Raw genomic sequence first — 13,827 nt, 5'->3', positions numbered from 1 at the left:
ATATACTTTTTACAATAAGATTCTAGAAAGCAGCAGGGAAGACTTGTTAAAAACAATTATTTCAAAAGATAAGATCAAAGTATTTCCTTATGATCATCCCAATTTTAAGTAACAAAATGTTCTAGAGGACAGAGACTAGAGAATAGGTTCCGATTCCCCTATAAAGCACTAACTCTAATCTTCCAGATGATCGAAAAAGTTAACCACTGCTGGTCAGTCACCACCTCGTAAACCTCCAGAATAATTTTTTATTTTTTTTTGCAGAAGGCAGGTTCTACACACTAATTAATAAGGATGGCTTCACCATTAACACCCCCCTTTAAATATATTATATCCAGGGATATACAAATGTGGCAGAAAGAGAAACGTGAAGTGTATAGTCATAAGATGAGTAGCATTCTCAGTCTCATTAAATAGGAAGCAATGATGGGTAAACAAATTACAAAGACTACCTTGATGAGACAATTTTCATCAAGTTTTCATAATTTTACTGACATTTTGAGAAGTCCCCTCCTCCCAGCACCTATTGTCACTATGCAAACCCATGTTGCTAGCTATGCAATCAGGTGGTAAAACTTGGGTGTTACTAAGAATAGTTAGAAACGAGCCTCTTTAAAACTGTGAACCAGTGCAACCGAGGCTGACTACAGATGAGCCTTTTTACACTCTGAATAAGTATATCTAAGGAAAAGGAAGGGCGCGACTCTTAGGTTCCTGAAAATCCAATGAGAAATGTATTACTAAAATAAGGAAATTAATGAGAAAATTCACTGAAATCAAAGGTTATATGCGAATACAAACCACCTATCTGTAATGTTCCAGATGGAATGCCAGTCAGCAAGAATATCAAGAAAACTAGTGGTGGACAGAAAGAGAAAAGGCTGATGGCTAATGTCAAGGGACAATGGGAAAAATACAGAATGTTTACTCACACACGAGTTTGCACATATACACATTTAACTGCTGTTTGTTAATTAAGAAAGCCATACTAAGGAAAAGCCCATTTATACACTAGACATAAGCAGCATTCAAGAAATGCATGAATAAAAATTTAAAAAATAAAAAAAAATAGATGCCCACTTATAGAACACAAACCACAGCTTTCAACACCTCACTGATAACATAGCTTAAAATCCATTATTACAAAACCATTAACATGACCGATTCAAGTCTGTAGACATACAAGGCAATTTTCACTATGAGACAGCGAGATACAAAAGATTACAAAAAATATGTTCACTACAGTACAAAATCATACAGCAGTGTCAGTATAGTGTCTGTAGCTATAGTTTGAAATACCTACACTGTGGGAGAAAACAATGAGGTAAGAAGAAAACATAAAGCAATGACACCAATTGTTGGCTTACAAGCAGAAGTTCTCATGCCCTCTGATCAAACAATTCCTAAGAGGGGCTAGCAACTTGAGGCCACTCAGAAGAGCACCTACCCCAGCTTGGGACCTTAACTTTGTGTTGGAAAAGCTCACCCTGCCTCCCTTCGAACCAGCATCTTCAGCAGAGTTAAAATTTCTCTCCTGGAAGACTGCTTTTCTTCTGGCCATCACTTCAGCCAGAAGGGTCTCCGAGCTACAAGCATTCAAGGCTGTGGAGGCCTTCATCATCTTCCATGCTGACAGGGTTTCCCTGAGGACTAACCCATCCTTCATGCCCAAAGTGGTGTCCAGTCTGGCTCTCAACCAATCTATTCATTTGCCTACCTTTTTCCCTAACCCACAGAACAAGGGGGAAAGGATTCTGCACTCTCTAGATGTGCACAGACAGCTCACATTCTATCTAGACAGGACTAAATCATTCAGAAAATCTGATCAATTGATTATTAGCTTTGCAAAGCCATCTCCAAACAAACAATTTCAAAATGGATAGTACACTGCATCCATTTCTGTTATAAGCAACACAGAAAGCCTCCCCCTAAGGGGGTCAGGACTCACTCCACCAGAGCAGCCTCCACCTCTGCAGCTTTCCTCAAAGGAGTCCCCACTAGGAACATCCTAGAGGCTGCAACATGGACATCTGTTCACACTTTCACCAAGCATTATCACCTGCCTATCTTCTCAAAATCCAGGGCAGGCTTTGTCACTGCAGTCTTGCAGGGCATCTAGCCAGCCCCTGGTCTCCTTGACTGCCTCCATCCTTTTCCTCAGCTTTGGGAATCAACCCAAATGTGATGACTGCAACAGTGAAACACGAAGAACATAGTACAGTTGTGTGCACTTACCATAAATGTAGATGTTCGAGTATTCACTGTTGAAGTCCTGGTTTCCCCTCCCTCCATCCTCTTCTCCATCCCTCTCTCTTTTCAAGGGACATTTTGGTATTTACTTTCTACTGGTGGGGTTCTTCCAACAGAACCTGGCTCCCACTTAGGGGCTCCTGACAGGATACAAAAACTGTAATGGCGTTGGCTGCCTTACTTTATACCACCGACATGATGTCAGTCCTGAAATGACAGCAACAGATGCAGAAATACTAAGCCTCTGGTATTCGGACTGGCCGAGGGTTACCCTGGCTGGGATAACCCAAATGCGATGACTGCAACAGTGAAACATGAAGAACATCTGCCTGCCCAGTTGGACAACAGTTTAAGGAAAACAGGAAGGATGTCATCCAGACAGGGAAAAGGTCATATAGGGTGGTAAGAGGGAGGGAAGGAATACTACAACATGGAAAAGGATATTTATGGTTAAGCTAAGATTTTAGACAACTAATCTATGTCCTTCTATTTACATGTTGCAGTATTCTCACTTGCGGGAGCATACCACAGCTCAAGCAAGACAAAGGGTGAAGGAAGAGGTAGCAGTCTCCAGGAAACTGTGGAGGATGGCTCTTGCAAATCCTGCCCTGGCTCTGGAGATGTTGTGCAATTTATAATACTTGGTGAAAGTACGTACAGAGGATCATGTGGCTGCCTGTAGGGTAGTGACCATACCTAGGGCTTTGAGAAAGGCCCATGAAGAGGCCACTGCTCTAGCAAAGTGTGCTTTAACAGTGTGGGGTGACTCTTTACTATGGAAAGAGTAACAGAAGGTAATAGTTTTGCATATCCAGGAGGATACTGTCTGTTTGGATACGACTTTCCCCAGGGCCCTGGAGTGAAATGATACAAAGAGCTGGTTTGACTTTCTAATGTCTTTGGTCTTGTCCAGATAAAACTTCAGTTGCCTGTGAGCATCAAGGGAATGGATAACTCTCTCTCCGTCATTCTGTGGCGAAGGAAAAAAGGTGGGTAAATGGACAGATTGGTTAAGGGACAGTTCGTTGACCACTCTGGGCATGAAGAGATTGGCATGAAGAGTTACCCCATCTTTGTGGAAGATAGTGTAGGGTGGAGTGGCCATTAGTGCTTGCAGCTGAGACTCTTCTAGATGAAGTAAGGGCTACTAACATAGTCTTCCAGGTACACATCTTTGAAGTGGCAGAAGCTACCGATTCAAATGGGGTAGTGGTAAGTTTCTCCAGTAAAAAGTTCATGTCCCATGGAAGAGGGATAGGTTTTCTTGGTGGTCTGATGTGACGATCCCCCTTAAGAAAAAGTTTCACCTCCAATCTCGATAATAGGGTAGATCAATATGTAAGCAGTCTGAAATGGCTGACAAATGGACTTTCACTAGGAGCTCACACACACAGGCTAGGACTAGAGGAACATTTGCTTGGTAGGGGTCTAGTTGCCTTTGATGACACCAACTAGGGAACATTTTCCATTTTGACAAATGGAATCTCCTGGTAGTGGGTTTCCTGGCCTCCTGCAGGACAGAAAGCATGTCTAGAATAGAGGTGCCAGAAAGGGATCAGATGTTTATCACCCAAAGGTTTAGGCTGAGGGTTTTCAGAGGAGGATGAATGAGGGAACCCTTCTATTGTGTGAACAGGTCCACCTTGTGAGGCAACTTGTGGAAATTGCCCTTGGCAGGAGAGAGATAGAATAAAAGGGAACCAATGCTGCCTTGGCCAATAGGGGGTCACCACCAAGACTTTTGGTTTGTCCCTCTGAATTTTCAGCAAGATCTTCTGAATGAGAGGTAAGGGGGGGGAAGGCATAAAGGAACAGCCCCTTCCAAGAAACTAAAAATGGATTCACTTTCCATATCAGTAGGGACAGGAGTCAGCTGTAGTCGTTGTTCTGAGGGGAGACAAACAGATCTGTGGGGTACCTCACTGGTGGACAATATCTAAGAAAACATATCTGTGTAACATCCATTCAGGATGTTGAGAGAATGATCTGCTGAGGGAATCTGCCTGATGATTGTCCTAAGATGGGATATAGACCATCTGCAGTGTGACATAGTACTGGGTGGTCAACTCCCATGCCGGTATTGCTAGCCTGCAAAGTAAGAAAGAGCTGGTCCCCCCTGCTTGGTGATGTACCACATCATAGTGGTGCTGCCTGTGAAGACTTGAAGGGGACCATATTGTATTAGAGGGAGGAAGGTCTTTAGAGCTAGACTGAGAGCAGTCATTTCGCTCACACTGATATGTTTTCTCTAGAGGGAGGGCTCCCATTGAGTCTGTACCTAGAGACCGTTCATAGTGCCCCCCCCCCACTCTAGATCTGACTCATCTGTGTGCATGAACTCACTGGCTTGGAGGGTTGCAGAGGAAGGCATGGGTTCTGGCTTATTTGTTGGATCCACCACCTCAACTCTTTTTTTCAGGCAGGGCAGGAAGGGCACCCGAAAGTCCAGGGGGTCATTGTGTTGCGACCAGATATTTTTCAAGTACCACTGGAACTTTCTCATGTGTAACCTGGCAAGAGGCAACATAGGAAGACATGAAGCAGAGACGATGGAGGAATTCCCTAGCAGAGATGTGGCTGACTAGAAGTAACTCTTGGAAGTAGCTGTTCAGGGAAGTGACCTTGTCTTCAGGAAGTAAGGCCTTCATCAAGTCTGTTCTCATTGTGCAGCCCAAGAAGGTTTGGTCTTGGAATGGAGTGAGAGAGGATTTTGTTAGGTTGAGAGTAAACCCCAGACTTTGAAGGAGGAACATAGTAAATTGCAGGTGTGCCCTGAGAGCACTTGCCTCTTCTGCTTGGATGAGGAGGCCGTCCAGGTAATGGTATATTTGTACGCCTTTTGTTTTGCAGTAGGCTACTGCTGGGGCTAGACACTTTGTGAAGACCCTTGGTGCTGCAGACAAACCAAAGGGCAAGGCAGCAAACTGAAAGTGCGAGGATGGCACAACAAAGTGTAGAAATCTCCTGTAGTCTGGGTGGATTGGGATATGGAGGTATGCCTCCTTCAAGTCCAAAGTGGCCATGAAAGCAGTAGGTGTCAGTAGTGGAAAAAGGGTTTGAAGGGACACCATGCGAAAGAAAGGTAAAAGAAAGAAGTGGTTTAACAGAGACAGCTCCAGTACAGGCCTCCAAGGGCCCTCCTTTTTTGGGACCAGGTAGAGCCTGGAGTAAAAACCCTTGACCCTCTTGGCCTGTGGGAACCCTTTCTATGGTCCCCTGTGATAGTAAATCTTAGATGATCTGGGATATCAGGTGGAGTTGTTTTTTTGGAGGGGGGGTATGCCTTTTGGTATGGGTTTTTCCTGCCAGGTCATAAAGTACCCTTTTTCCACTACTGATGAGACCCAGCAGCCTGAAGTGATATGTTGCCAAAGAGGTAGACAGTGAGAAAGGCAGGTTGAGAGGGGAAGGTGGTTTAGGCAGTCACGCATTGTTTGGTCTTTCCGGAAAGGGCTGCCTGGGGTGGACTGGGAGGAGGCAGTTCTGGAGGATGTTTTCCTACACCTTTTCCTCTGTTTTGAGGAGGAAGAGGAAGGAGCAGGTGCTCTCCTAACAAAGCTGGGTTTAGCAGGGTAGTTCCTATAGAATTTTGGAACCGGCGATACCAATAAATGTTTGAGGTCCTGAAGTTCTTTTCCTGAAAGCTTTTGAATACTTCTGCAGACTGCTTGCTAAAGAGGAACTTGTTATCCAGGGGAGCATCTAAGATCTTGTTTTTGAAATCATCAGTGAGGAGGTGCAGTCTGAGCCAGGAGTACCTGCGCAGTATAAAGACTGAGGCAGCTGATCTGGCTGAGGCCTTGGCAGCATCGTAGCTGCATTTTATAATCTGTGCTGCTATGGGGAGCTTAGAGGCAACCTGGGGTTTGGAAGGGGAATCAGGCAAGGAAGAGAGTAATGAAATTGCCTTGGAGACTAGTTCCAAAGCATATTTAACCATGTGTGCCTGGTAAGTAATGCCCTTAAAGTCGAGGGTGGATGAAGTATAAATCTTTTTCCCCAGGCTGTCCATCACTTTACTGTCTTTGCCTGATGGCAGAAGAGAGGAGGAAGGAATCTCCCTGATTTGCTAGTCTGGAGCCAATGCAATGACAGCTGGGTCTGCCATAGGTGGCTTAATGAGGTACTTGCGGTCATCAGGGACTTTGTAGAACCTGGCTTGTTTTGGGGCTGGAGGCTGGGATTCAGGGGTCTTTGAGGCAGAAGCAAAAGCATCCAGGTAAGCTGGAATCACACAGGGAATAGCAGAGGGAGACTCCATCTGTAGGAGCTCAAAATAAGTCTTTTGTACCTCAGTCATTTGAGTGGCATCCCACTTGAATCACACCCTCATTTTGCAGACAGTTTCTCCAAAGGTAATATCTTCAGATGGGGAGTCTCCTTCCAGGGAGTCTTCGTCTGGAGAACATTATTCCAGGAGAGATGCCAGCTGAGAAGTGTATGCGAGTGATTCATCTGAGGAGGAGCCTTCCATCCCCCTAGCTCACACTCCGGAGTAACTAGCTGAGGAAGGCCTAGAACTAAGGGTCCTGGGGTATGAGACGTACTGGGCCTGAGGGTCATAAAGGCCTGAAGCAGGGAATGGGAAAACGTTTGCCAGTCTGGCTGGTCTTCTGTTGTGGTAGAAAAATGTTCAGTTTTCTATTTTCTCTTCTGTCTTCAGAGGCGTTGTCTTTCAAATTGTGTGAAAAGGAGAAGGCCTAGAATCAGGCATCAGGTCTGTGGCCGAGGAGCCCTGGTCTGAAATGATAGGCAGCCATCCGGTCAAGCACGATTCCCCCTAGACACCAGCAGAGGCAGACATTGCAGTAACCTCTGCAGATGTGCCAACTGGAGATTCTAGGGAAGCTTCCAACAAGGTACCTGCCAAAGTCGCCAGTTTTTCTGGATGTCTGATATGGAGGCATGTATGTAGAGAAATACTGATCATTCAGATGGCATGAGGGCAGAGGAAAGATAGTGAGTTAGAAGGATTTTAAGTGAAAATGAAAGGAGCAGCAACTACAACAAAGGCAAACTATACAAGAAATAAAGATAGAAGGGCCTTCACAGTCCACAAAGGATGGTGGAGCTGTTAATAATGAAGAGGGAAAAAAAACAGAGCAGCATATGGTAGCTTAGAACAAGGCATCTCAAAGCAGAACCAGAAAAGTAACTAGCATAAAGGATCAAAGACTTGCATTTAGTAAGGTCACGTTAGATAGTCTTCACTGGCACAAAAATCAGCAAGGTAACGTGCACTTTTTTTTCTATCAGTGCATTAACCTTACAAATGAGTAAACATTAAATCAATTCTAAAGCTGCAGAAAAAGGCAAAAACCTACAGAGAAGTAGCTGCCTCGAACATTTTTGTGACAGTCTTTTAAAATGTTTCTAATAATGTAGAGAGAGAGCTATCCGGTATCAAGAACACAGTATACCTACATAACAAATGCTGAATGGAGTGTGTCTGGCCCTACAGTCACATAATTCATGAAATTCATCAGGTTGACAGCAGAATGGAAAGTATAGTGTCCTACGTACGACTCGTATTGCACTGTGCTACGTACAACACCAAAGATGAAGATGGTGTGGCAAAGACCAGGCAACATAAGACAGAGCACAAGTAATGGCGTGCCCTCCAGTAGAGCACTACAAGATGCACACATTAATGCTGGTCAGGATATGGTGTAGAGCACAGCAAGATGAGCACTGTGAAACACTGGGAGGCAAAACTACTAGATAAGGTGTTCATATACACACACAAGCATGCACAAATAGCCTCCAGGCTGTGGAAGCTTGTGTGCTCAGACATACACAAGCTTGCATAAATACCTACACGTATAACATGGAGGCTAACATAACGCAAGACACTGAGTGCGCCCTGGGGTTTTCATGTAGAAATGCAGACTGGTGCTTTGCATGCTGTGCTGGAGTATTAGACCATTTGCAAAAAATATATTACATTATTACAGATATAGCGACAGCTGTGAGGCCACGCTGCAAAGAACTGGCAGCATCAGGGAATGAAATCAGGTGTGTTATCCTTGTTATTAGCAACATACCAGTTTCCCAAAGCAGCACACCAAACATGTGAAATTTCATACAATCTGTGTGCAAAAGGAAATCCACATATATTTACCCCTACAACAAATCGTATGGAAATCACTTCCATGTGAGCATGTTCTGTGCTGTGCACCCAAGCCCTTGTCAACATATTTAAATAGGATCAAAGGAAGTTACTAGGCTAATGGCCCTGGGACCCTTACAAGCCTAGCCATGAGTTTATCCCCAGAAAGAAGCCTCAGTCAGCACCTGTCGCCCCTGTCAATGAGGGACACAGGTGGAACCCCTGGGACAAATTTGTGGTTTCCCATCCACTCATCACTTTTGCATTTGAATAGGGTCAGCAAGGTGCTCAGTTTGACATGTATAGGAAAGTCTACTCCAGAAACGGGGCAGCCTCTGGGAGACAAACTTGTCTCTCCAGCAGGTTTTGTTGATGTTGCATATTAGATTCAGGCCTTTCAAGTAGGTAATGTGTGAGGAGTTAGACTTACAGATATTGAGTATCTCTATTAAGACTGGGTCCAAGATTGCTTTGTAGGTGAGACACAACACCCCTGAGCAATCTGTACGATACCAAATATTGTGATAGTGATTTCAGCCTGTTTGCACAGGACAGGTGTTGGAGGCCATGGATTCTCTTTGTGAGGTATTTCAGTGGCCTCTCCAGTTGGTGCAGATGTTTGGAGAGGTACATACTAAACAGGGAATTATACTCTATTACTGGTCTAAATGAGGGAAAAGTACAGAGGTAATAACCTCCTTTTATTCTGGATGTGATCACTTTACTTATAAGATGAACCAAATAAAAGGCTTTTTTGACCACTGTTGCTACATGACTGTCGAATGTGAGGTTGTAGCAACCTGAGAGCCCATGTTTCTCACCATAGTTTGTGTGCTTAGGGGGTTGCCGTTGATGTGATAATCAGTAGGGACCGTGTTTTTACTGAACGATATGCGGATACATTTTTTTTGCATTTAGCTTGAGGCCATGACTGGCACAAGCCATTAGTTGCTGCGAGACCCTCTTGCAGTATGTTAACATCATCTGGGGAGTCAATGACAGCAGCCAACATACAGTCATCTGCAAATCTGGGTCAGTCACAGGCCTTTTGTCTCTGCACGGACCTCTAAGAAGTAGATGCCAAACAGGAGTCCCAGGACAGATCCCTGGGGAACTCCACTAGTGACAGGTCTGCTATCGGAGGTGAAGGCGCCCGTTTTGACTTTGAGGGTCTTGTCGGTGAGCCAGATGGCCACCCACCTGATGAGATAGGAATTTACGCCACGTTGTGTTAGCTTTTTGATGATGTCAGAGTGGGGAATTGTGTCAAAGGCCTTGGCCAGGTCAAGGGAAGCTGAATGCACGGACTTTCCCTCATCCAGAGCCTTGGTGACAGTCTCAAAGAAGTCAACCAGGTTCAACAGGCAAGATCTGCCCTTGATGAATCTGAACTGGGTGAGGTCAAGTGTTTGGAGACTGCCTACGTCCTTGTTTATGAGACCCATAATAATATGCTCCATGGCTTTACAGATCACACTTGTCAAGCTAATGGGTTGATAGTTTCCAGGGTCAGCAGTGGCATCACCTTTGTGCAAGGGAATGACAATGGCAGTTCTCCACTCTGCTGGAATGAAGCCTGTATTTATGTTGAATAGGGTGCTCAATGGCGAAGCCAGCTCTTGTTAGAGATGGTGCAGAATACAGCCTGGGATAGTATCAGGTCCCAAGGAAGCTGTATTCTTTGCGTTGGATAGGGCCTTTAGCACTTGATCTACGGAGGTGTGAGGTGCGGGACAAGATTCATGGATGTCAAAGGGGCCTGGGAGGGAGAGACAGGAGGGTAAGTTTGTGCTGAACTTATCTGCTAAGGTGCAAGTGATACTGTTAAGTACTAATTCGGAACAAGCCTGGGCTTTGCCATGGAGGTTCCTGACATAACTGAAGAAGGCTTTGTGGTTTCCCTTTGTTTTGGAGGATAGCTTGAATTCATAATTGGCTTTGGAGGCTTTCACTAGTGATTTAATTTGCTTGTTGAGGCTAAGGAATATGTTCCTTTTTACTCTTTGACAACAGTTTCTTCTTTTTGTTGTAAAACCTGTTGATAGACTATCTCCACCAAAAGTACAGTTTTGTATCTACCATAAATGTAGATGTTCGAGTGTTCACACTGCTGCAGTCATTACACTTGGGTTATCCTGCCGTCAGGCGGTCCCGCAGTCGGCCAGAGTTCCAAAGTCATGGTCCGGCGTCGGTTGCTGTCGCTTCTTCCCTGACGTCAGTGTGCCAGGGGTATATAAGATGCATCCGACGCAATTTTCTTCAGTTTTTCTTGCCCCAGATGTCAGCTGCCCCAAATAGGTAGGCAATACATATTGCTAATAAAAAATATACATATAAAATAAAAACAATACCATCAGTTACAAGCAAATACACCACAAAGGTTGTATAGGATAGAAAGGTATAGATAAGTCCAGCTAGTTCAGAGGGGATGGAGGGAGGGTAACCTGGACTGCAGCAGTGTGAACACTCGAACATCTACATTTATGGTAGGTACAAAACTGTACTATGTTCATCGTGTTACACTGCTGCAGTCATTACACTTGGGTAGAATGCCATAGCTAAGGTTGGGTGGCTGGTCTATAAGGAGTTAGGATTGGCTATGAGGCCCTGCAAAACCTGCTCTGGATTTGGAGTAAAGAGGCAGGTGGTAATGCTTGGGTAAAGGTGTGCAGTGAACTCCAAGTTGCAGCCTCCAAAATTTCCTTGGTAGGTACTCCTCTGAGAAAGGCTGTTGAAGTGGCTGTTGCCCTGGTGGAATGTGGCCTAATAGTATTTGGGACTGATTTCCCATGCTGTGTGTAGCAGTAACGAATACAGTGTCCTATCCATTTGGATATAGTCTGCTTTGAGATAGCCTTGCCCTGTGATCCTGCAGCATATGCTACAAACAGTTGCTCAGTTTTCCTGAAAGCCTTTGTTTAGTCCAAGTAGAAGCGTAGCTGCCTGTGTATGTCCAAAGAATGCAGAAGTTTCTCCTCTACTCTGGGGGTTTGGATAAAAAGTTGGCAAATGGATGGTTTGGTTAAGAGCCACACTAGATATCACCTTTGGCATAAAGGTAGGGTTTGTCCTTAAAGAAACCCTGTCCTGATGAAAAATTATAAAAGGTTCCACTGCCATTAATGCCTGTAGCTCTGAGACTCTTTGTGCTGATGTTACTGCCAGGAGCAGAGCTGTTTTCCATGATAAAAATTTTAGATCGGCTGTATTGGCTGGCTCAAAAGGTGGTAGGGTCAGTTTTTCCAAAATTAAATTGAGGTCCCAAGTCGGTGTTGGTGCTCTCCAGGGCGGTCTTATGTTTGTAGCCCCTCTGAGGTACTGCTTTAGCAAGGGATGAGAGAATAAAGGAGGATCCATGTTGTAATGTGCTGAAATGGCAGAGGCGTGGATCTTAATTGATGAGAAGGATAGGCCTCTGTCCAGCATCTCAGTTAAGTATTGTAAAATCTGAGGAATGTTTGGAACAAGAGGGTCAAGGTTGTGAGCCTGGTTCCGGGAGCAGAATCTCTTCCATTTTTCTGAGTAAGCTTTCCTGGTGCTAGGCCTCCTGGCCTCCAAAATGACATCCATAACAGCTTTAGAGAGAGGTGTTGCCTGTTTGGCTAATGTATCTGCCATGCAGCCAGGTTTAGGGTTTTGAGCTGACAGTGCAGGATCGGATTGCATTGTTGAGTCAGACGGTGTGGAATTTGAAGCAAAATCCATGGTGGTCCTTAAGCCAAGTTCTTTAAGATAGGGTACCAGTGCTGGTGTGGCCAGTCTGGAGCAATCAGGATCATCTGTGGTTTTTCTTGTCTGGCTTTTAGGAGTACCTTTGAAAGGAGAAGCAGTGGCGGGAAGGCATAAACTTTTAGGTTTTTCCAGCTGAACAAGAGAGCGTCCACTTTCCATGCTTGTTTGTGATAAGTCCTTGTGCAGAATTTTTGTAGTTGGCAATTCAGTGGGGAGGCAAAAAGATCTATGTCTAGGCATCCCCAATTTTTGCGTTACCATGCTGTAGATTTGTGGATTCCATTTCCATTCGTGAGGGTCCATGATATTTCTGCTTAGATCGTCTGCCAGAGTATTTTTCTTTCCTGGCAGGAATTGTGCTTGCAGGTGAACTTGATACATTAGAGTTGTGTTCCACAAGGTCATGGCTTGCCTGCATAGGGGATAAGAATGAGTGCCCCCTTGCTTGTTTATGTACCACATTACTGTGGTGTTCTGCCTTTAGTATTAATTGTCCTGGATGCAGAAGGTCCTTGAAAGCTGTTAGGGCATTTTGAACAGCCAACATCTCTTTGATTGATGTGAAGATGCATCTGGTCTGTGGTCCACTTGCCCTGAATGCATTTTCCTGCCACGTGTGCTCCCCAGGCGTAATCCGAAGCATCTGTTGCTACAGTTTGCCTGGCTGTGGGTTGGGTAAATGGCTGACCCTTGTTTAGGTGACATGCCTGTGCCCACCATCGAAACTCCTGTTGTAGGCAGGGTATCATTGGTATTACTGCTTCTAAACTGTGAGAGTGTTGAGTCCAAACACTTTTTAGGTACCACTGTAATTTCCTCATATGCAGTCTGGCATATGGTATTAGTAGAATGCTGGATGCCATGAATCCCAGGGCCTGCAGAATTTTTCTTGCAGGAAGATGGGACTTTTTTGCCAGTAACTGAAAATATTGAGTTAGTTGAACTTGTTTGTCTGGCGTGAGGTAAGCCATCTGGGACAATGTATTTAAGCTGGCACCCAGGAATATAATCTGTTGCGAGGGCACTAGTTTTGACTTATTTTCATTTACTGTGTACCCTAGAGAAATTAGCAACCTTTTTACAAAAGCCAGACGCTGTAGAAGAATGTCCTTTGTCTCTGCTTGAATGAGGCAGTCGTCCAGGTATGGATATATTTGAATTCCTTTTTGTCTGCAAAATGCAATTACTGGTGCCAGGTACTTTGTGAAGACCCTGGGCGCAGTAGATAAGCCAAAGAGCAGTGCAGAGAATTGGTAGTGCATTGTACCAGCTTTGAAGCTAAGGTATCTTCTGCAATTTTGTCTGATAGGGACATGCAGGTATGCCTCTTTGAGGTCCAGAGTAACAAGCCAAGCCTTCTTGCCCAGCATGGGTAGAAGCTACTGTAATGTCAACATTTTGAATTTAGGAATATCCAGGTAAGTATTCAGAATTGAAGGGTCTAGAATGGGCCTCCAGGCCTTGTCCTTTCTGGGGACCAGGAAGAGTCTTGAGTAAAATCCTTGTCCTTTTTCCTGTTGTGGTACTTTTTGAATAGCTCTCATGTCCATGAGGGCTGAAATTTATTTTTGTGCCTCTGCCCATTGATTTTGTGGCAGGTCTGGCATTCCTTTTAGCCTTGGTAAAGTATGAAAGTGGAACCTGTAACCTTGAGACACAATATTCAGAACCCATTTGTCTTGGGTGATTGTTTGCCAGTTTTGAGAAAAAAGTGCTAGTTTTCCCCCTAAGGGGGC

General features: G+C 44.6%; 1 protein-coding gene across 1 annotated transcript in view; it reads right to left on the bottom strand.

The window, feature by feature from the left end:
* LRCH1 (leucine rich repeats and calponin homology domain containing 1) overlaps window positions 1-13,827 on the bottom strand; it is a gene marked incomplete in the record, with an annotated part of 1,693,846 nt that overhangs the window by 1,435,008 nt on the left and 245,011 nt on the right.

The sequence above is a fragment of the Protopterus annectens genome, chromosome 5.part0 (assembly GCF_019279795.1).
Source record: "Protopterus annectens isolate FY-2018-M chromosome 5.part0, PAN1.0, whole genome shotgun sequence".
NCBI lineage: Eukaryota > Metazoa > Chordata > Ceratodontiformes > Protopteridae > Protopterus > Protopterus annectens.
This window is presented reverse-complemented; position numbering and strand designations above follow the sequence as displayed.